Below are 24,268 nucleotides of genomic sequence, written 5' to 3'. Positions count from 1 at the left end.
GCTTGTTTTGGGCCAACAGAGCATCTACATTGTTTAGCTCCATTACTCCTCTTGTGTTCCCTCTTTCGGAAGCATAGAAGTAGTCGTTCTCTGCTACTGTTTCAAAAACATCTATGGCTTCCTTAATGGTCTTCTTCTTGTTCAAGGATCCTCCAGATGAATGGTCTACGGCCTTCTTTGACTCATAAGAGAGCCCTTCATAGAAAATGTGCAGCTGGACCCATTCGTTGAACATGTCAGGTGGACACCTCCTTGTTAAGTCCTTGAACCTCTCCCATTCTTTATACAGAGTCTCACCATCTTGTTGCCTGAAAGTTTGAACCTCAGCTCTCAGCCTATTGATTCGTTGAGGAGGGTAGAATCTTTCTAAGAATTTGTTTACCACATCCTCCCAAGTTGTCAAGCTCTCCCTTGGGAAGGATTTCAGCCACTTGGCTGCCTTGCCCCTGAGTGAGAAGGGAAATAAGAGCAGTCTATAGGCGTCAGGATGAACACCATTAGATTTTACTGTGTCACATATTCTCAGGAAGGTGGTCAAATGTTGATTGGGGTCTTCTTGAACACCTCCTCCAAACGAACAGTTGTTCTGAACAAGGGTGATGAGCTGTGGTTTAAGTTCAAAGTTGTTGGCATGGATTGTTGGCTTTTGGATGCTACTTCCACAATTGCCTGGGTTTGGATTGATGTAAGAGCCCAAAACTCTTCTATCCTCCCCAGCATGATTTGCTCCACCTCCTCTGCCATGGTTGTGAGTCTCTTCTTCATGATGATTTTCCATGTTTTCTTCCATGTTAGGTTCAAAGTATTCCTCAAAGTGTTCCTCCTCTTCTTCAGCACCAACTACACGTTTTTCTTTTGCCTCCCTCCTTAGTCTAAGGAAGGTTCTCTCAGGTTCAGAATCAAAGGAAGTTGAAGCCCCGCTTCTTCTCCCTGTCATACAACCAACAAGTACAAGCAAAGAAAATAGGTGCAGACAGTATTTGTGTCAGAATTGCTGTTAGTTGTGGGTGATACAATATATCAAACAGTTAGTGGGTTAGCAAACAGAATTGAAAATAACAAAGAAAAACAAAAGAGTAGAGGAGGAAGGGAAGAAGTTTAACTAAAACAAAAAGTAAATCACTCAATAGAAAAATGAAATTCACAAAATAAAAATGCTCAATCTAGTGATCTTCCAATTTAATCATTGTTGATGTACAATCAATCCCCGGCAACGGCGCCATAAACTTGATGCACGAAAAACTTGTCTCTTAACAAATCTCCCTTCGGCAAGTGTACTGAATTTGTCGTCAAGTAAAAACTCACAATAGAGTGAGGTCGAATCCCACAGGGATTGATTGATCAAGCAACTTTAATTAGAAGAATGTTCTAGTTGAGTGAATCCAGAATTTGGGTTGAGAGTTGCAGAAAATAAAATGGCGGGAATGTAAATAACAGAAAAGTAAATGCTAGAATTAAAGGACTGGAAGTAAATAACTGAAAATAAATTGCAGAATTGTAAATGGGAATGGGGGATTTGCTCATAACAGTAAATGGCAGAAATTAAAGAGAATGGGTAAGATCAGAGATTGGGAGTTCATTGGGCTTAGGAGATGTTGCAATTCTCCGGATCAAGTTCATTTTCATCTCTTCCTCAATCAATGCACTCATTGATCTCCTTGGCAATCTTAAGTGATTGAATTACAATTTCTTGCAATTCAATCTCTCAAATCTTGATCAATAGCCAATTCCTTGGTCAATTGCTCATGAGAAGAGATGAAGTGTGGTCACTCATCATACCACAAGCATTTCCCAAATCAAGTATTGAGAGGGTTATAGTCACATACCCATCCAAACCCAATTTGGTCCAGCATGAGAAAGCATTTCTAGCTTGATCTCTTCATTCCTCTTTCAAGGTTCAAAAGAGATCCAAGTTTGAATAGCTTCTCTTCCAAGATAACTACTCAATTGGATGAAGATCGAAAGCTTTCAAGTAAAATCAAGAGGAAAGATAGAAGAAGAATAATGAAAATTAGTATTGATCCATCAAATTACAACAGAGCTCCTAACCCAATGAAAAGGGTTTAGTTGTTCATAGCTCTTGAAAATGAAAATAAAGATGGAAAATACATCCTAAAACTAGAAATTGCAAAGAAAGTAAAATACAGAGAGTAGTTCTCTTTTTCCTAGCCTCCAGAACTTCTTTTACAATTCAAAGCTACTCCTATATATACTACTCTACTCAACTTCTAGTGTGATTCTTCAAGTCTTGGGCCTTTGGATCTTGAGTTTGAAGCAGTTCCTTTCTTTATTTGGGCTTGGCTTTACTTGCAGAGAGAAAGTGCGAAGTGGGCGGAGACTTTAGTTCAGGACGTTAGGGGTGTTAATATTTAGTGAGAATATAAGTTTGAGAACGTTAGTGACACTTGACATTGTTACTAACGTTCCAATGCACCCCTTTGCCTCACGTTAAAACCCACGTTAACTAGGTTAACGTGGCTTTTAACGTTGCCTTGTTAACCTTCGAGAACGTTACTGACACTCAACATTGTCACTAACGTTCCAGTGTGCCCCTTCTTGATTCACGTTAAAGCCCACGTTAACTAGGTTAACGTGGCTTCTAACGTGGCCCTTGCCATCCTTCGAGAACGTTAGTGACATTCAACATTGTCACTAACGTTCCAATGTGCCCCTAGGTCTCACGTTAGAGTCCACGTTAACTAAGTTAACGTGGCTTCTAACGTGGCCATCCTTAGCCATCCCAACGTTAGTGACAATGTTGAGTGTCACTAACGTTGGCTCATCCTTCATTCCTCATCGTTAGCTTCCACGTTAACCAAGTTAACGTGGAAGTTAACGTGACTCTTGGGGGTTGTGTGGTGGCTCCAATGTTAGTGACAATGTTGAGTGTCACTAACGTTGTCGACAACTCTTCATCCCTTACGTTAGTTCCCACGTTAACCAAGTTAACGTGGGAGTTAACGTGGTACTTGGCACCATAGGCCAACGTTAGTGACAATGTTGAGTGTCACTAACGTTGGCTTCTCTTCCCCCCTTAACATTAGAGGCCACGTTAACTAGGTTAACGTGGCTTCTAACGTGGCCACTTATGAGTAATTGCCGACGTTAGTGACAATGTTAAGTGTCACTAACGTTGGCTCAGCTTCTCTTCTCCACGTTAGAGTTCACGTTAACTTAGTTAACGTGACTCTCTAACGTGGGCATTGATGGCTTTTTTTTGAGAGTGTTATTGGCAATCACTTTTCTCATTAACCTTGCAAGTTACCTCCCCTTTTCTTGCTTCCTTTTGGTTCTGAAATCAAGCAACAAAGTGCATCAAAGCTCTAGTCCAAGTCTTGAGTAATGCAACATAATATTTGTCACTAAACTTATGCAAAATCCTCATGAAATTATGTAAAAATGCACAATGTATGCTTGAATCAAGGCATAAGTGAATATCTACCCAAAACTAGCTTATTTCCTAAAGAAATGCATGAAACTAACCTAAAAACAGTAAAGAAAAGGTCAATGAAACTGGCCAAGATGCCCTGGCATCAAGGCTACTGCTCGACTTTCTACCGCAAGGTACAATACGAGTGGTTCTTCCTTTCGTGGTCGAGTTAGGATAGGTGGTCGTTCCAGGAAACTTTTGAAATCCTGGAAGGCTTGCTCGCATTCCATTGTCCATTTGAAGTTCTTTCCTTTCCTTAGAGTGGCATAGAAAGGAAGGGATCTTATCGCTGATCCCGCTAGGAACCTGGACAAGGCTGCCAACCTCCCGTTGAGTTGTTGTACTTCTTTGACACAAGTTGGGCTCTTCATGTTGAGTATGGCCTGGCATTTATCCGGATTTACCTCAATTCCTCTTTGTGTGAACATAAAACCCAAGAACTTGCCTGCTTCTACTGCAAAAGTGCATTTCGCGGGATTGAGGCGCATGTCTCTTCACTTTGTGTCTTTATTAACATGTTGTCCACGTGGACTTCCATGATTTTTCCGATATGATCTGAAAAGACTTTGTTCATTAGCCTTTGATACGTAGCTCCCACATTCTTGAGACCGAAAGGCATTACAATGTAGTAGTAATTTGCTTTTGGCGTCAAAAACGAGGTCTTTTCTAGATCTGGTGGATACATGGAGATTTGGTTGTATCCGGAATATGTGATGCCAGGGCATCTTGGCTAGTTTCACTGACCTTTTCTTTACTGTTTTTAAGGTAGTTTCATGCATTTTCTTAGGAAATAAGCTAGTTTTGGGTAGATATTCACTTACATCTTGATTCAAGCATACATTGTGCATTTTACGTGATTTCATCAGGATTTTGCATGAATTATATGATAAATTGGATGATGCATGATCCCATGATTAAGAGCAAGACTTTGATGCACTTTGTTTGATTGATTTCAGGCCAAAAGAAGAAGAGAAGAAGCCACGTTAGTGGCTACGTGGGCACTAACGTGGAAGGAAGGAAAGCCCCAATGTTAGTGAGAAAAGTTAGTGGCATTAAGTTTGAAGAAAGGAAATGGAGCCAACGTTAGTGACACTTAACATTATCACTAACGTTGGACCAAGCTCATAAGTGGCCACGTTAGTTGCCACGTTAACTTAGTTAACGTGGCCTCTAACGTTAAGAAGAAAGGGGGGAAGCCAACGTTAGTGACATTCAACATTATCACTAACGTTGGCCAAGTCACATTAAGCCACGTTAACTTCCACGTTAACCTAGTTAACGTGGAAGCTAACGTGAGGAAACAAAGTGGTCGACAACGTTAGTGACACCAAACATTGTCACTAACGTTGGAATGAACACACACTATCCCCAAGAAGCCACGTTAACTCCCACGTTAACCTAGTTAACGTGGAAGTTAACGTGAAGAAGAAGAAGTTGTCGACAACGTTAGTGACACCAAACATTGTCACTAACGTTGCCAACACAAGCCACAAAGAGCCACGTTAACTCCCACGTTAACTTAGTTAACATGGTAGTTAACGTGGGCAAAAGTCCCACCTGGCAGCCTGACCAAGCCTTCTTCAAACACGCAACTTGAGCCGCAAAGGTCCAATTAAGGTGATTCCAGTGGCATTGGAAAGTAGGATTCTAGAGATTTCCAAGCATATATGGTACTACATGATTGACACTAAATTTAAGGGAGAAAACCTGCCTCGAAAGTGCAATGATGAACATGGTATCAGCCTGTATTTAGGCCAACTGACCTCTTCACCTTCCAAGAAGTATAACTCGAGTTGTAGAGCTCCAAATGATGCGCTTCCAAAAGCATTCTAAAGTAGACATCCAGGGCTATCCAACGATATATAATAGTATGGGGTGGACACTAAGTTTGAGCTTCAGAAATGGGAAATCGCTAGCGTTATTGGCAATCAACATTTCCAGTAACGTTGGCATATATGTCAGCGACCATGTCCACTTCAAAGGAGCATAACTTGAGTTACAGAGGTCCAATTGAGGTGATTCCAGTTGCGTTAGAAAGCTGACATTCAGAGCTTTCCAACGATATATAATATTCTATAGTGGGCATGAAATTGAAGCACAAACAAGAGGCATATTTTAAGCCCTAAAAACACCAACTGGGCAGCAAGTGCAACGTTAGCCACAATAACTTTAGCACTAACGCCACACTTGTAGCGTTAGTTTGGCTAACTTTGGCACTAACTTTAGCACCTAGACCTCAACTTGACTCACTTCTCTCTCAAGCCCACTTCAAAGCTCAAGCAAGCAAGCCCACAATTGTCAACCAATCAAGGCCACAAGAAGCATCTAGAATAGGAATTTTTCATTTAATTGTAATTTGCTTTTAATTTCATTTTTTAATTTAGGAGAGCCTATATAAAGGCCTTAGTTTTTACATTGAAAGCATCTTAGGCTAGACGAGGCTGGAAATTGGGGAATTGAGGGATGGAAGAGGGGTCTTCGAACTCCCTTCCCTCACACACTTTTCCTTTTCTTTCTTTGTACTTTTCATTTATGAATTTTGAAGTTTTATTTTCAGTTTTTATCTTCATCTTTACTTTTCTGCACTTTCTTTCTTTTCTATTTTTGTAGAGCAATGATCAACTAACTCTTTACATTGGGTTAGAGAGCTCTATTGTGATTCAATGGATCAATTGTAGTTCTTAGTCTTCTTCTTCTTTCTTTTCTCTTGATTTTACTTGAAAGCTTTCGGTCTTCATCCAATTGGGTAGTTATCTTGGAAAAGAAACTATTCATACTTGGATCTCTTCTGAACCTTGGAAGAGGAATGAAGAGATCAAGCTAGAAATTCTTTCTCATGCTGGACCAAATTGGGTTTGGATGGATATGTGACTATAATCCTCTCAATACTTGATTTGGGAAATGCATGTGGTATAATCAGTGACCATACTTCATCTCTTCTCATGAGCAATTATCCAAGGAATTGGCTATTGATCAAGATTTGAGAGATTGAATTACAAGAAATTGTAATTCAATCACTTAAGATTGCCACGGAGATCAATGAGTGCATTGATTGAGGAAGAGATGGGAATGAACTTGATCCGGAGGATTGCAATATCTCTTGCTCCCAATGTTCATTTTATTTTTAGTTCTTACATTTACTTTTCTTGCCATTTTACTTTTCTGCACTTTATTGCTTTCTTTACTTTTCTGTCAATTTACAATTCCTTGTTGCTTATCCCTCCAATCTGATTCGTCTAACTAGGATAATCAATTAACCATTGATTGCTTAATCCGTTAATCTCTGTGGGATTCGACCTCACTCTTTTGTGAGTTATTACTTGACGACAATTCGGTATACTTGCCGAAGGGAAATTTGTTGAGAGACAAGTTTTCCGTGCATCAAGTTTATGGCGCCGTTGCCGGGGATTAATTGTGATTAACAAACTACCGGTTGATTGATTTACTAGATTAGACACTTTTCTTTTGTCTTTGTTTTCTTCTGTTTCTTTATTTTCTTTTGCTAACCAACTGTTTGTGATATTGCCTCACTGGGAATTTCCTCATCTGTGACAATGGAGACTCCAATTTCTTTTGGTGAATATTGTTTGAGACAGAGCTTTCTACAGGAAAGAAAGGAGCATCCATCATATTTTAGTCAATCAAATTTCATGGGAAATTCTCCACCACCACAGAATGATTCACTTTACTATGCTCATGGTGGGTGGGAATATCAAGAACATGAAATGGAGTACTTTCCAGAGCCACAAAATGATCCATATTTTGGTGAAATTGATCACTACTCAAGTTGTGGCTGGGAAGATCATAATCAAAGAGATTTCACTCATTCATACCCCATTCATCAAGAGTCATCACCTCTCAATTATACAACCTCACCTCCAAGTTTTACATGCCTAAATTCTCCATCATTTGAGTATGCCTCAGCACAAAAGTCTTTACCAAATCCATACTACTCATTTCACCATCCACAAAACTCAATCTACTACCCACAAGAGTCATACCACTTTCAGAACACACAACCACAAAACAACCAATTCCATTCACAAACCAAACCCGCCCAAACATTACAACCTACCCAACCACCTTTGGATAGACTTGCTAGGATGGAACTCTTCATGGAAGAGCTCAAAAGAAGTAGAGAAGAAGAGAGACTCACTAGGATAGAACTCCTCGTTGAAAAAATAATAACTACAATCGAAGAGGAGAAAATAGCAGAAAGAGACCATGATGAAAAATTGAGACAGAATGCAGAACTCTATTCTGAAGAACAATTCATTGAAGAGCTGAGATCACAAAGAGAGTCCACTTCACTCTCTTCAGAAATAGATGAATTCATTCAAAGGTCAGAAACAAGGGAGGAATCAGAAGAACAAGAAAAGGAGGAACCTATACCAAGTGAGATTTCTATGAAGAAGGAGGAGGTTGTGAGAGTGTATAATCCCAAGACTCAATACCCACAGAGACTACTAGTGGTGACAAAGGAACATGCAAACTTACTCCCAAAAGACACACTGCAACATCAGGTAGATGAAAGGGAGGAAGTCAATCAAGGGAGCCCACACTCCAATGAAATAGAGAGTTGCATAGAGGGTGAGTTCATTGAACCATCAATTCAAGAAGTTTTTGATGAAGAGGATGCTCTAACCATCATACAATACCCAAATCCTGAAATCAAGGTGGTAAAGGCAATCAACATGAACACTAACAAAAGGATGGTGACCAAGAAAAGAAGGACAATATTCATGAAGAAGAAAAGGTCAACCAAAAGCCATCCCACCCCTACCCCAACAAGCAAGTTTACACAAGCTAACAACAAAAGAAAGCTTGCTGGGGAAAGGTACTCAAAGCAAGGGGCATTAACTGGCTCCTCTTTCCTCTTGAGGTCATTCCTCTTAACAAACTGGAAGAAGAGGAAGAAAGTCATGAACAACATGTCAAGCTAATGACATTAAAAGAGCGCTTGTTGGGAGGCAACCCAATCGTAGGTAACATTTTCTTTCCTTGCATAGTTTACTTTCAATAATTTGACATATGATTGCATTCTAAGTTTGGTGTTGCCATGCAACAATTTGATTTTCAACCTTCACTGGGTACTCGCAACATTCTAAATTGACAGTGTCACACTAAGTTTGGTGTTGCCACTTAACTTTCATGCAAAGTACCATGCCAACACCACTTATTAATGCAATCAAAATGTCTCTATTTGTATCTCTTGTGCCTTTATTGTATCCTTAATCTTGCTTGCTGAAACACATGCATACTCACACTTCATTCTAAGACATTCATGATCCATCATATACCCCATCACCACTGTTTTACTTGTTGCTTGAGGATAAGCAATCATTCTATGTCTGGTGTGGGAAGGGGAAGAATAGGAGGAAAAGGGCAACAACAATGAAGATAAAATACAAGGTGGTAAAGTTCCTTTCTCCTCTTACTTATTTCCAGTACATTCAATTGCATGATTGTCTTCTATTTTCTTTGTATGCATGTGTGATTTCTCCTTGTAAATAAGCATGTCAATTCTGTCTTTTAAGCTTTTTATTGATTAGGGCTGTGTTTGCTAGTCTTTATGTTACTACATCATCTCCTTACTTACTTGTATGCATGTCCCTTTGAATCAAATGAAAAGAGAATGAGTGTTTTTAAAAGACCAGAGTAGAGTTCATACTATGGAATAAGTTCATGAGTTTGTGGTGTGATCATAAGTTAGCTAAGTTGGTTCAACCACAAGGGTGGGAAGACAACTATATGTCATGAATACTATGCTTGAGACTCACCCCATGAGACTAAGTTTATAACAAGATCCTAATAAAAGAAAGGGAAAGAACAAGGAAAGTGGAAGAACAAAAAAAAAAGGTAAGCAATAAGGCTAGGCATCAATGGTTTTGATCTTGAGGCATGTGTCTGTGGTGCTCCTGTGTGAGTGATCTACTTGGATGAATAAGCTCTTTGGAGTGCTTTATCACTTGATAACTTGGGTTAACTAACCTGGGATTATCAGCTGAAAGTCCACTATCAAGAGTAACCATCACTACAGAGCATTTAGTAACCCAAAGAGGTGCTGGACACCAAGGTCTCAAGAAAAGAAAATAAATAAACCATATGCCTGTGGTGTGTATGTATGGGGGAGAGACTTGAGCAAGTAAGTCCTTAGGGGTGCTTTAACACCTAGCACCTTGAACCAACTGGTTCGGGAGTGTTGGCTGAAAGCTTATTTTAAAGAGTTGCCCCCTTACAAAGCACTTAGCTTAAGGAACACAAATAAACCCTGAAATGACAATAAAAGGATCAATGAATAAAAGTCTCATGGGATGCAATCACAATGAGTATTCTAGGACATGATAAAGGTCTGAAAGCCAGGAATGAACCTAAGTTGCTATGCATGAAACCACCATAAAATCAGTGACATGACTTCCACAAGAATGACTCATTTCTCTTGGCATTCCATTCATCATTCTCTTGTTCCAGTACTTGCTTAGGGACAAGCAAGCTTTAATTTTAGTGTTGTGATGCCAGGGCATCTTGGCCAGTTTCACTGACCTTTTCTTTACTGTTTTTAAGGTAGTTTCATGCATTTTCTTAGGAAATAAGCTAGTTTTGGGTAGATATTCACTTACATCTTGATTCAAGCATACATTGTGCATTTTACGTGATTTCATCAGGATTTTGCATGAATTATATGATAAATTGGATGATGCATGATCCCATGATTAAGAGCAAGACTTTGATGCACTTTGTTTGATTGATTTCAGGCCAAAAGAAGAAGAGAAGAAGCCACGTTAGTGGCTACGTGGGCACTAACGTGGAAGGAAGGAAAGCCCCAATGTTAGTGAGAAAAGTTAGTGGCATTAAGTTTGAAGAAAGGAAATGGAGCCAACGTTAGTGACACTTAACATTATCACTAACGTTGGACCAAGCTCATAAGTGGCCACGTTAGTTGCCACGTTAACTTAGTTAACGTGGCCTCTAACGTTAAGAAGAAAGGGGGGAAGCCAACGTTAGTGACATTCAACATTATCACTAACGTTGGCCAAGTCACATTAAGCCACGTTAACTTCCACGTTAACCTAGTTAACGTGGAAGCTAACGTGAGGAAACAAAGTGGTCGACAACGTTAGTGACACCAAACATTGTCACTAACGTTGGAATGAACACACACTATCCCCAAGAAGCCACGTTAACTCCCACGTTAACCTAGTTAACGTGGAAGTTAACGTGAAGAAGAAGAAGTTGTCGACAACGTTAGTGACACCAAATATTGTCACTAACGTTGCCAACACAAGCCACAAAGAGCCACGTTAACTCCCACGTTAACTTAGTTAACATGGTAGTTAACGTGGGCAAAAGTCCCACCTGGCAGCCTGACCATGCCTTCTTCAAACACGCATAACTTGAGCCGCAAAGGTCCAATTGAGGTGATTCCAGTGGCATTGGAAAGTAGGATTCTAGAGATTTCCAAGCATATATGGCACTACATGATTGACACTAAATTTGAGGGAGAAAACCTGCCCCGAAAGTGCAATGATGAACATGGTATCAGCCTGTATTTAGGCCAACTGACCTCTTCAACTTCCAAGAAGTATAACTCGAGTTGTAGAGCTCCAAATGATGCGCTTCCAAAGGCATTCTAAAGTAGACATCCAGGGCTTTCCAACGATATATAATAGTATGGGGTGGACACTAAGTTTGAGCTTCAGAAACGGGAAATCGCTAGCGTTATTGGCAATCAACATTTCCAGTAACGTTGGCATATATGTCAGCAACCATGTCCACTTCGAAGGAGCATAACTTGAGTTACAGAGGTCCAATTGAGGTGATTCTAGTTGTGTTAGAAAGCTGACTTTCAGAGCTTTCCAACGATATATAATATTCTATAGTGGGCATGAAATTGGAGCACAAACAAGAGGCATATTTTAAGCCCTAAAAACACCAACTGGGCAGCAAGTGCAACGTTAGCCACAATAACTTTAGCACTAACGCCACACTTGTAGCGTTAGTTTGGCTAACTTTGGCACTAACTTTAGCACCTAGACCTCAACTTGACTCACTTCTCTCTCAAGCCCACTTCAAAGCTCAAGCAAGCAAGCCCACAATTGTCAACCAATCAAGGCCACAAGAAGCATCTAGAATAGGAATTTTCATTTAATTGTAATTTGCTTTTAATTTCATTTTGTAATTTAGGAGAGCCTATATAAAGGCCTTAGTTTTTACATTGAAAGCATCTTAGGCTAGACGAGGCGGGAAATTGGGGAATTGAGGGATGGAAGAGGGGTCTTCGGACTCCCTTCCCTCACACACTTTTCCTTTTCTTTCTTTGTACTTTTCATTTATGAATTTTGAAGTTTTATTTTCAGTTTTTATCTTCATCTTTACTTTTCTGCACTTTCTTTCTTTTCTATTTTTGTAGAGCAATGATCAACTAACTATTTACATTGGGTTAGAGAGCTCTGTTGTGATTCAGTAAATCAATTGTAGTTCTTAGTCTTCTTCTTCTCTCTTTTCTCTTGATTTTACTTGAAAGCTTTCGGTCTTCATCCAATTGGGTAGTTATCTTGGAAAAGAAACTATTCATACTTGGATCTCTTCTGAACCTTGGAAGAGGAATGAAGAGATCAAGCTAGAAATGCTTTCTCATGCTGGACCAAATTGGGTTTGGATGGATATGTGACTATAATCCTCTCAATACTTGATTTGGGAAATGCATGTGGTATAATCAGTGACCATACTTCATCTTTTCTCATGAGCAATTGACCAAGGAATTGGCTATTGATCAAAATTTGAGAGATTGAATTACAAGAAATTGTAATTCAATCACTTAAGATTGCCAAGGAGATCAATGAGTGCATTGATTGAGGAAGAGATGGGAATGAACTTGATCCGGAGGATTGCAATATCTCTTGATCCCAATGTTCATTTTATTTTTAGTTCTTACATTTACTTTTCTTGCCATTTTACTTTTCTGCACTTTATTGCTTTCTTTACTTTTCTGTCAATTTACAATTCCTTGTTGCTTATCCCTCCAATCTGATTCGTCTAACTAGGATAATCAATTAACCATTGATTGCTTAATCCGTTAATCTCTGTGGGATTCGACCTCACTCTTTTGTGAGTTATTATTTGACAACAATTTGGTTTACTTGCCGAAGGGAAATTTGTTGAGAGACAAGTTTTCCGTGCGTCAATATGCATCCATAAACGAGAGGTATCTATGTCCGGATGAAGCATCTACCAGAGCGTCGATACTTGGGAGTGGATAAGGATCTTTTAGGCAGGCTTTGTTGAGATCGGTGTAGTCGGTGCACATTCGCCATTTCCCATTTGATTTTTTCACCAAGACGACGTTAGCTAGCCATAGTGGGTACTTGACTTCTCTTATGAATGCTGCCTCTAGTAGTGCTTGTACTTGATCTTCCACAGCTTGGGATCGTTCTGGCCCAAGTTTTCTTCGTCCCTGCTGTACCGGCCGAGATCCTGGATAGACCGCTAACTTGTGACTCATTAGCTTGGGGTCTATGCCTGGCATATCTGTAGCTTTCCATGCAGAGAGATCGACATTATCTTGTAAGAACGGTACTAGTAATTCTTTTGCGTCTCCCTTCAGGATCGTGCCAATATTAGTTGTTTTTTCCGAGGTATCCCCGATCTAGACTTTCTCTATTTCTCCTTCGGGTTGTGGATGGAGTTCTTCTCGTCTCTGAACTCCACCAAGCTCAATTGTATGGAACTCTTCTCCTCTGCCTTTGAGGTTTAGACTTTCGTTATAACAGTGGCGTGCCATCTTTTGATCTGCTTTTATTGTAGCTATCCCTTCTGTAGTTGGGAATTTCATGCATAGATGTGGAGTTGAGACTATTGCGCCGAGTTAATTTAGTGTTGTCCGACCTATTAGGGCATTGTAGGCTGAACTCATGTTGACCACGATGTAGTCTATCTTGAGTGTTCTGGATTGGTTCCCTTTTCTGAAGGTTGTATGTAGTGACACGTATCCCAGCGGTTGTACTGGGGTATCTCCCAGTCCAAACAGGCTGTTAGGGTATGCTCTAAGCTCCTTTTCTTCTAAGCCGAGCTTGTCGAAGGCAGTTTTGAATAAGATGTCGGCGGAGCTCCCTTGGTCTATTAATGTGCGGTGGAGATTGGCGTTTGCCAGTATGATGGTGATGACCATGGGGTCGTCGTGTCCTGAGATAATGCCGGATGCATCTTCTTTGGTGAATGTGATTGCAGGGATGTCGGGAGCTTCCTCCTTTCCTTCAACATGATATACTTCTTTGAGAAATCTTTTGCAGGATGATTTGGAGATTCCTCCTCCTGCAAATCCTCCGTGTATCATATGGACATGTCTTTCTGGCATACGAGGTGATCGCTCGATTCTTCCGACATCTTCATCCCTTCTTCTCTTTCTTTGATCATCATCTCGGGTGGCCAGAAACCGATATAGTTTTCCTTCTCTTACTAATTTTTCTATGATGTTTTTTAAGTCGAAGCATTCGTTGGTGGAATGCCCTCGGACTCGATGATATTCACAGTATTCGTTCCGATTTTCTCCTCCTCTTTTGCCTTTGAGTGGTCGAGCTGGGGGTATCTTTTCCATATGGCAGACTTCTTTGTAGACATATGATGAGATATTTTGGAGGAGAAATAAATCTCTCCAAAAACACCCAAAACTAACCGGCAAGTGTACCGGGTCGTATCAAGTAATAAAAACTCACGGGAGTGAGGTCGATCCCACAGGGATTGAAGGATTGAGCAATTTTAGTTTAGTGGTTGATTTAGTCAAGCGAATCAAGTGTTGATTGAGTGATTTGTGACTTGCAGAATGTAAATTGCATTGATGTAAAGAGAACAAGAAATAAATGGCTGAAACTTAAAGAACAAGAAACTAAATGGCAGAAACTTAAAGTGCAAGAAATGTAAATTGCGGAATCTTAAATGACAAGAAATGTAAATTGCTTGAAATGTAAAGGGGATTGGGATGTGGATTTGCAGAAATTAAACAAGGAAAAACTAAATTGCATCAAACAGAAGAGGGAAAAGGAATTGGGATTGAACCGGATCTTGAAGCAGTAAAGTAAATGAAGATAAAAAGCAATAAACAGGAAATTGAAATGAGAAATTCAGATCTCAGGACCCAGAGACTAGAAAACCAAGTCTAGATCTCAATGCCTTCCTAGATCCAACAAGAACAATAGCAAGGAAATTGTAAATTGCAAAGAAAAGAGATGAAGAACAATGAACCGGAAATGAAATTCAATTAACAGTAAAATAAAGAAACAGAGAGATCCAAGATTGAGATTGAAACAGAATTTCTTCAATTCTCCAATCCAAGATCCAAGACAAAAGTAAAATGAAATTGCAAGTAAAAGAAAACAAAGAAATTCAAGTTCACTCAGTAACAAAAGCTTTTCCAAAAACTATTATGAAAATTCTAAAAGGAAAGCTCCTCTAATAACTTGAATTCTATCCTATTTATACACTTTCCAAAATGATCTTCAAGCCTTGAGTTGGGCCTTTGTTCTTGGTGGAATTGGGTTGAAAGAGGCCTTGGTTGATTGCTCTTGAAGTTTGAAGAAGTACCGAAGTGAACCAATTGAACCGGTTTTTGAAGTTGGCCAAAGTTGGTCCCAACGTTAGGGTCAAAGTTAGGGGTCTAACTTTGCCCCTAACTTTTCATGGCAGCAAGCATGATTTGCTGGTGTGGACGTTGGTGCCAACGTTAGGGGTCTAACTTTGACCCTAACGTTGGCCTTGCTTAGTGCTAGTGGCGCCAACGTTAGCCTCCAAGTTAGGGGGCTAACGTTGGCGCAAACGTTGGTGCCCCTCCCTTTGTGGTTCAAGTGCCAACGTTAGCCTCCAAGTTAGGGGGCTAACGTTGGCGCAAACGTTGGCCTTCTCCCTTTGTAATTTAAGTGCCAACGTTAGCCTCCAAGTTAGGGGGCTAACGTTGGCGCAAACGTTGGTGCCCAGGGGAGAAACTCTCAAGTTCTAACGTTAGCCTCCAAGTTAGGGGGCTAACGTTGGAGCTAACGTTGGCCACTTCCTTGCAATGTCATGTGCCAACGTTAGCCTCCAAGTTAGGGGGCTAACGTTGGCTCAAACTTGGGGAGCCCAGGGAGTGATTTTCATGCCCAACGTTAGCCTCCAAGTTAGGGGGCTAACGTTGGGGCTAACTTCATGCAACCCGGTTCAATTTTCACTTATTCCATTGTCCTCTCTTCACTCTTAGCCATTCCTCTTTGCTTCAACCTTTCTCCAAGCCTTCTTCACCTATCATTGATCAACCAAACTAATCTAAGCTATGCTCAAAATCATGAGGTATTCATTCTTTCACAATATGCAACAAATATAGCACAAAACCTCATGAAATGGCATGAATTCATATATGGTTGGTTCAATCAAGGGAAACATGAAAATTTACTCAATTAGCTTGCTTGTAGCTCAAGAAAGTGCATAATTCTAATGAAAACTAAAGAAAAAGACTAGCTAAAATGGGCTAGGATGACTTGTCATCACAACACCAAACTTAAAGCTTGCTTGTCCCCAAGCAAGAAATGAATTATGCTCAGAGATTCTTTCAATTAAGATGGATTGAGGAACACTTGTAAAGTACAGTGAGTGAAGTGATCAAGTAACAGTGGGGTGAACTCTAAATCATATGTTTATGCAAGGGCTTCAGTGCTCACTAGTCCTTACATATTGGGAGTCGTAGGTCTTAGGATTTTCATCCAAATGGTATCATGGAGATCTCTTTATATGTAATCACCTTGAAGCAGCTTATAGTTTCTGTGCTTTGGCCTCGACTCTAAGTGTCATGTCTCAAAGCGGCTCTTTAAATAAGCTTTCAATCAATACTCCTAAACCAGTTGGTTTTAAGGTATTAGGTGTTGAAGCACCCCTAAGGATTTACTTGCTCAAGCCTCTTTCTTTGACACAACTCAACCACAAGCATTTTACTAGGCTAACAACTCTTTGAGTCATTGTTTTTTTTTCTTTCTTTTTCTACCTAGTAATTGATGCTCAGAGCCTTGGGCCATATTCCTTTAGTTTTTGTATTTTCTTTTCTTTCTTTTGTTTTGTTTGCTGCTTCTTGGATCAATAGATTTTTGAGAATCTCCACAATACTTCTTTGAACTTCATGTCCCGCCTATGAGCTCCCATGCAAGTTTTCACAAGCATGCAACCTCAATACATAGTCATACAACTAGAACCACCACTTCTCCTAATCTTTTGCTTGCCTCAAAATTGTTTAATTCCTCTATCCTTCTTTTCACAGAACTTTCATGTGATGCATTTCTTGGAAATTGAGTGCAAACAAGTTTTGAAGATGAGAATGTTGTGAATGATCAAACATCTTGCTTATTGAATTATAAAGAAAGACTATGCTATGCAGGCAGGGGTATATAGAAATAAAACTATACTATGCAGACAGGCAGGGCAATTAAGGATACAATCCAACTTTCAATTACAGCAATATTTGATGCAAAACAATGACTTAACAATACAACCTGTTGAAGTTTACTTGCTTTCCTTCTTCTTATCATCATCATTGCTGGCCTTTAGGTTCATCTTTTGTTTCTTTGGTTGATGATGCTTAAGCCTTCCAACAGCTTGTATGGATCTCTGCAATGATATTAAAAGTTGCTTGTTCCCCAAGCACTTGCAAAAGGGTTAGCTTGCATGATTTATTTGTGGGCCTTTGTACTTACTTTGGTGTGGGAACACCAAACTTAGTACCTTGCCAATGCATTAGATTAACCAAGTGTGAAATTCTTTTTCTTCTTTTTCAAAAGCAATAAAACTGAAAACTAGGAAACAGCAGAATAGTTAACTAGTTTATCCAACATGCTTGAAGCCTACATTATGCAGAAAGTGAGAATGTGTTTTATAATGGGATTTTGGTGAAACACCAAACTCAGAATCCTGTATTCTCCTTTAGATTGTTTTGGTGTGCAACACCAAACTTAGCTTCTTGCAATATAGATAAAACTAATTAACCTTTTTATTAAAATGGTTATGAACAGAAAACTACCTCAGGTTGGGTTGCCTCCCAACAAGCACTCTTTTATTGTCACTAGCTTGACATCCTTCACTCTGTGCTCATGGAAGTTGAGGCTTCTGTTGCCTTAGGTTTCCTCCTCTCACCGTAGGCTTCTCCTGGTTTTCCATAACTGCTTTCCCTTTCAACCCAACAGCTTTTTCATTATTCTTCGAATTATCTTCAGTGGCTCTTAGGGACATCTCTCCCTCTCTCTCGCCCAGTTTAGCAGGGTTTTGAACTAGTTGTTCCATGTACCTTTCAATTCTCTTGAGATATGCCTCTTGGTTTTTTCTTATGTCCTCCTGCTCTATTAATGTCATTTCTTGAATTTTCATAAGCCTTTCCATCATCATTTCTAGAACATAGAGTTTTTGGAAGTTTAGGATTGGTTGTGACTGTGTTAATTGTGGTGATTGATGTAAGTCATTTTGGGCAGGTGGTGAGGTAGGATAGGGTTGGAGGTGTATATATTGGGGTGGTATGTAGTGATTTTTGTTGGTATGGTGGTGTTTTTGCAGGTTTGGGAAGTTGGGGTTATTATAGTTTAAGTCCCTTTGTTCCTGATGCTGAGATTCCCTCATTCTTAAATAAGAATGTGGTTTCCATGGTGGAAATTGTGCATTCACTGTGGCAGAATGTAGAGAATCAATTTGTCTAGCTATTGATTCCAAGTGCTGCTGAGTTTGCTGGTGTAGCTGCTTGTTTTGATTCATGATTGCTCTCACTCCTTCAAGATTCATTACTTCTTTTTCTGAAGTTGCATTCCGTGGCGTCTCAAATGAGTGTTGATTATTGGCTCTTTTATCACTGAACTCTGCAGTTCCTTGGATGGTTGCTGTTGCTTTGAGTAGGCCATCTGAGAAGTAATCTACTGCTTTTCTTGTTTCGGAGGTTAATCCTTCATAGAACGCTCGAAAATCCACCTTGTCATTTGCTTTCTTGTATCTCTCCCATGCTTTGAACAGTGGTTCTTCCTCTCTTTGTATGAATGGATGTACTCCTTCTTTCATCTTGATGTGTTGCTGGGGTGAGGAGAATTTGGCTAGAAACTTGGCAACCAATTCATCCCAACTAGTTATACTTCCTTGGGGAAAGGTTTCAAGCCATTGTGCCGCTTCATCCTTCAGTGAGAAGGGAAATAACAAGAGCTTAATGGTATCATGGTCTACACCATTGAGATTGACAGCCCCACAAGTTTTCAGAAAAATGGATAGGTGCTGTTTAGAGTCCTCCAAGGGATTTCCACCATAGGAACAATTGTTCTCTATTAGTGTAATGAGTTGTGGTTTCATGTTGTGATGTTCTTCTTTCTCAAAAACTCCTTCTTTCCTGTGACATATAAATCAATCAATAGGAAACACAGTGATTCTCTTGAAAATTGGATGTAGCCGGTTGGGACAAAACCTCAAACAGTTAGTGGGTTAGTCAAAAATTAAAGAAAAAGTGCTTGATCTAGATCACCACCTCACTTAATCATTGTCAATCTAATCAATCCCCGGCAACGGCGCCAAAAACTTGATGAGATATTTTTGAGGAGAAATAAATCTCTCCAAAAACACCCAAAACTAACCGGCAAGTGTACCGGGTCGTATCAAGTAATAAAAACTCACGGGAGTGAGGTCGATCCCACAGGGATTGAAGGATTGAGAAATTTTAGTTTAGTGGTTGATTTAGTCAAGCGAATCAAGTGTTGATTGAGTGATTTGTGACTTGCAGAATGTAAATTGCATTGAAGTAAAGAGAACAAGAAATAAATGGTTGAAACTTAAAGAACAAGAAACTAAATGGCAGAAACTTAAAGTGCAAGAAATGTAAATTGCGGAATCTTAAATGACAAGAAATGTAAATTGCTTGAAATATAAAGGGGATTGGGATGTGGATTTGCGGAAATTAAACAAGGAAAAACTAAATTGCATCAAACAGAAGAGGGAAAAGGAATTGGGATTGAACCGGATTTTGAAGCAGTAAAGTAAATGAAGATAAAAAGCAATAAACAGGAAATTGAAATGAGAAATTCAGATCTCAGGACCCAGAGACTAGAAAACCAAGTCTAGATCTCAATGCCTTCCTAGATCCAACAAGAACAATAGCAAGGAAATTGTAAATTGCAAAGAAAAGAGATGAAGAACAATGAACCGGAAATGAAATTCAATTAACAGTAAAATAAAGAAACAGAGAGATCCAAGATTGAGATTGAAACAGAATTTCTTCAATTCTCCAATCCAAGATCCAAGACAAAAGTAAAATGAAATTGCAAGTAAAAGAAAACAAAGAAATTCAAGTTCACTCAGTAACAAAAGCTTTTCCAAAAACTATTATGAAAATTCTAAAAGGAAAGCTCCTCTAATAACTTGAATTCTATCCTATTTATACACTTTCCAAAATGATCTTCAAGCCTTGAGTTGGGCCTTTGTTCTTGGTGGAATTGGGTTGAAAGAGGCCTTGGTTGATTGCTCTTGAAGTTTGAAGAAGAACCGAAGTGAACCAATTGAACCGGTTTTTGAAGTTAGCCAAAGTTGGTCCCAACGTTAGGGTCAAAGTTAGGGGTCTAACTTTGCCCCTAACTTTTCATGGCAGCAAGCATGATTTGCTGGTGTGGACGTTGGTGCCAACGTTAGGGGTCTAACTTTGACCCTAACGTTGGCCTTGCTTAGTGCTAGTGGCGCCAACGTTAGCCTCCAAGTTAGGGGGCTAACGTTGGCGCAAACGTTGGTGCCCCTCCCTTTGTGGTTCAAGTGCCAACGTTAGCCTCCAAGTTAGGGGGCTAACGTTGGCGCAAACGTTGGCCTTCCCCCTTTGTAATTTAAGTGCCAACGTTAGCCTCCAAGTTAGGGGGCTAACGTTGGCGCAAACGTTGGTGCCCAGGGGAGAAACTCTCAAGTTCTAACGTTAGCCTCCAAGTTAGGGGGCTAACGTTGGAGCTAACGTTGGGCACTTCCTTGCAATGTCATGTGCCAACGTTAGCCTCCAAGTTAGGGGGCTAACGTTGGCTCAAACTTGGGGAGCCCAGGGAGTGATTTTCATGCCCAACGTTAGCCTCCAAGTTAGGGGGCTAACGTTGGGGCTAACTTCATGCAACCCGGTTCAATTTTCACTTATTCCATTGTCCTCTCTTCACTCTTAGCCATTCCTCTTTGCTTCAACCTTTCTCCAAGCCTTCTTCACCTATCATTGATCAACCAAACTAATCAAAGCTATGCTCAAAATCATGAGGTATTCATTCTTTCACAATATGCAACAAATATAGCACAAAACCTCATGAAATGGCATGAATTCATATATGGTTGGTTCAATCAAGGGAAACATGAAAATTTACTCAATTAGCTTGCTTGTAGCTCAAGAAAGTGCATAATTCTAATGAAAACTAAAGAAAAAGACTAGCTAAAATGGGCTAGGATGACTTGTCATCAACATATACTAGGGATACCCTAAGAGAGGTGTAATTATGATATTTTTTAATTTTCTCCCCTTGTCGATCTTCCTTATTTTTGGATTCTTTATCTTTGTCTCGGTAGGAGAATCCGGATTTTGAGGTTTCTCCCAACCGAGAGTTTTCTTCCATGTTGATATATTTTTCCGCTCGCTCCTGTACCTCATCCAGAGATGTGGGATATTTCTTCGATATAGATTGGCTGAAAGGTCCCTCTCATAGGCCATTGATGAGGCCTATAATGGCGGCCTCTGCTGGCAAGCTTTGTATGTCTAGGCATGTTTTGTTGAATCTCTCCATGTAGTTGCGAAGACTTTCCCGATCTCCTTGCCTGATTCCTAGTAGACTGGGGGCATGTTTGGCCTTGTCTTTTTGGATGGAGAATCTGGCCAGGAATTTTTTGGCTAGGTCGTCAAAGCTTGAGATGGACTTAGGAGGTAAGTTGTCGAACCATCTAATTGCTGTCTTCGTGAGGGTCGTTGGAAAAGCTTTGCAGCGAAGAGCGTCCGAGGCGTCGGTGAGGTACATTCTGCTTCTGAAGTTGCTGAGGTGATGGTTGGGATCTGTAGTGCCATCATACAAAGTCATATCCGGGAGTTTGAAGTCCTTAGGACTTTTAGTTTTCATGATGTCCCTAGTGAATGGATCTTGATCTTTGCGTGAATTATCCTCAGGGGTGGTTCGGGTAGCCTTTGCTTTGAGATCGACTTCGAGTTGTAGGATTTTATCTTCTAGCTCTCGATGTCGCCTTACCTCTCTTTGTAGATCCTTGCCAACTTCTCGTTGATTCTGGCTTTCTTTTTCAAGTTGCTTTAGGCGATCTTGAAGCGCTTCTATTACTCCCGGATGTGATAAGTTTTTGTCTCTGTTAGATTCTAGAGTATCTTTTGGTGTAGCGTCCGCGTTTTTGTGTGGGTTCTGTCCTCTAGATCTGAATCATGGTCGTTGTCATGGTCGTCCGCCATGATGATTGGATGACTTCCAGGTCCCCGGAAACAGCGCCAATGTTCCGAGGGTTACCTGAAACTGTAGGCCGATCTCGGATGAGATCTTCTGTACTGGTCAGAGATGAAGTGTCCGGCTGGCTAGTGGCGGCCGGAGCTGTTGTGTTCGACTTGTTGGACTGGCTTCACTTCTGATCCTTGATCACCGAAGGGTGGGGGTACCTGCAAGAGACTCCGATGCTTAAGTTAGCACGGGTATTAAGCAGGTTTATTGTAGAATCAGAGTATGAGTTATACCTGGGTGCTCCAGTGTATTTATAGTGGTTGTAGAGTGACCTTTTCTAGATAAGATAAGTTAGTTATCTTATCTTATCTTTATCTTTGAGTTGAGGTCAGCTTATCTTCAAGGGAACCGCCCTTATCTCTATAGGCTTGGAGGGCCTGTGGATTTGGGTCATGTTCCTCTATTTGGGCCCTTTATTGCGCTTTCCTGTCGATTTGGCCGACCTCTTTGAGAAGAGGTCGGATAGCCTAATCTGAAGAGGTCGGTCATTTTGTCGCCAATCATCCCAGGTCGGATAGCTCGACCCAGGGTATGAACAAGTGGTATGTGGTATTAAATTTGGTTTTCGTAAGAATAGAGGTTTATAAACTTTTGTGAAAAACTGATTTTTGGCCAAATTTTGGCGAGCCATAAGTTAGCTTCCAGACTGCTAAAATATTCCAAATTTATTCCATATAAAAATTGGGTCCGTGAAGTTTACGCAGTTTGAAGTACAGATGAAAAATATTTTAAAATGAAAAAGTTATGCGCGTCGGAAGTTTGGAGTGCAAAGTTGAAAATTCTGCAGCATTCAGCATTTTTGCTGTTCTGCATAACTTGTGTACGTGACCACTGTATGCGATGTGACCAACCTATTCGGGTTTCGTACACGAGCATATAAAATTGCACGCCCACGCGTATGTGTGACCCCTGAAATCAGCAAAGTGAGTTTTGTGTTTTGAAACCTAATTTTGAACCTCTAAACCTCCATTTTTACTCTTTAAGACCCTATAATTGAGTTGTAATGGTAATGAAATGGGTTAAACTAGGAAGGGATAGTGACTTAGAGGTGAAGAGAGGTTTTGAAGTGGGGGATTTGTATTGAAAAGTGTGGATAAAGCGAGTAATTAAGTAATGAGGTGTTGGCAATGTTGAATGAGAAGTGAATGATGATGATGATGATGATAAATGATGAACCGAGGATTGATTTGAGATATGAATTGAAGAAATGTGAGTGTACAAGAGAAGGTATAAGGGTGGAATGATAAATAGTGTGTGTGATTAGAGAGTGTGACAGGAACTATATCCCAAGAGGGCACTATATCCTTGGTAGAGAGTGACTGTGGCTATGATTGATTAATTGAGGAAGCTTGAAAATTTGACGAGTGTGCCAGAGATGCATATATGATTAATGAATGAATGTGGTAAGTGAACCATGATGGAAAATATTGAATGCAAAAATGCTTGTAATTTTATCTCTCTGATTGTAAGGGTGACAGGGCATCGATACCCGCTAATGGTGACAGGACACAGATACCCTCTAATGGTGGCAGGGCACAGATACACTCTAATGGTGACAGGGCACATATTTCCTCTAATGATATTTAGGCACAATAGAGATACTGTGCCCGGGTTAGCTACCGGACACGTTCAGTTGGCTTAATAACCGACAGATGAGACTCATCAGCCAATAGGACAGGCATGCATCGTATGCATCTATATGTTTGTTTGGTATGCCTTGTTTGGATTGCATGAGTGATTGCTTACACTTTTTGCTATCTGTTTGTGATTTTCTTACATGTAATAATTGTATTTGTAACATTTGATTCTGGTGGTGGTTGGAGGATTGGAGGAAAGGCGGAGAATTGAGGGGGTTTTGGATAGAGTTGGTTAATTTTAGAACTTTAGAGAACTACCCTTGTTTATGGCTCTCGTCTTTAAATCTTTAGGTTTTATAGTCTAAGTGTTGGCATTCTAGGATTGCCTCTGGCTTTCCTGTGACCTTATTTATTATTTATGTGGACACCTTAACCACACTAAGAACCTCTGGTTCTCATCCCATACGATATTGTTATTTTTCAGATACAGGTTGAGATGCGCCTCGCTAGGTGTCTGAAGTTCTTCTGTAGCAAAGATGGGAGTTGGGCTTTTATATTTTGTTATGTATATATATATGCTTAGACTTCTCCTTTTATGTATTATACCTTGGTGCCTCATAGAGGCTTTTGTTAGAGAAGTAGGATTTATTTCGAGAACTTTGGTTATGGGATTATATGTATGTATGTATGTATGTAAATACTCTCCGGTCAGCCTTAGCTTCGCAGGCTGAGCTTGGAGCTTGAATTTCTATATATCCTCGATCCTCTACTCTTTTGTATATATG

The 24,268-nt window shown here is 40.1% G+C and overlaps 1 non-coding gene across 1 annotated transcript; it reads left to right on the top strand.

Moving 5' to 3' along the window:
• Window positions 1–233: 233 nt before the first annotated feature.
• LOC148545316 (small nucleolar RNA R71) lies at window positions 234–337 on the top strand. Its single transcript, XR_015900537.1, has one exon. It is a non-coding gene; the product is annotated as a small nucleolar RNA R71 (small nucleolar RNA).
• The last annotated feature ends 23,931 nt before the right edge of the window (window positions 338–24,268 follow it).

Source organism: Arachis ipaensis, chromosome B9 (genome assembly GCF_059453495.1).
Source record: "Arachis ipaensis isolate K30076 ecotype BB chromosome B9, ASM5945349v1, whole genome shotgun sequence".
Classification (NCBI taxonomy): domain Eukaryota; kingdom Viridiplantae; phylum Streptophyta; class Magnoliopsida; order Fabales; family Fabaceae; genus Arachis; species Arachis ipaensis.
The sequence above is the reverse complement of the archived record's forward strand: the minus strand, read 5'-3'. Positions and strand labels throughout refer to the sequence as shown.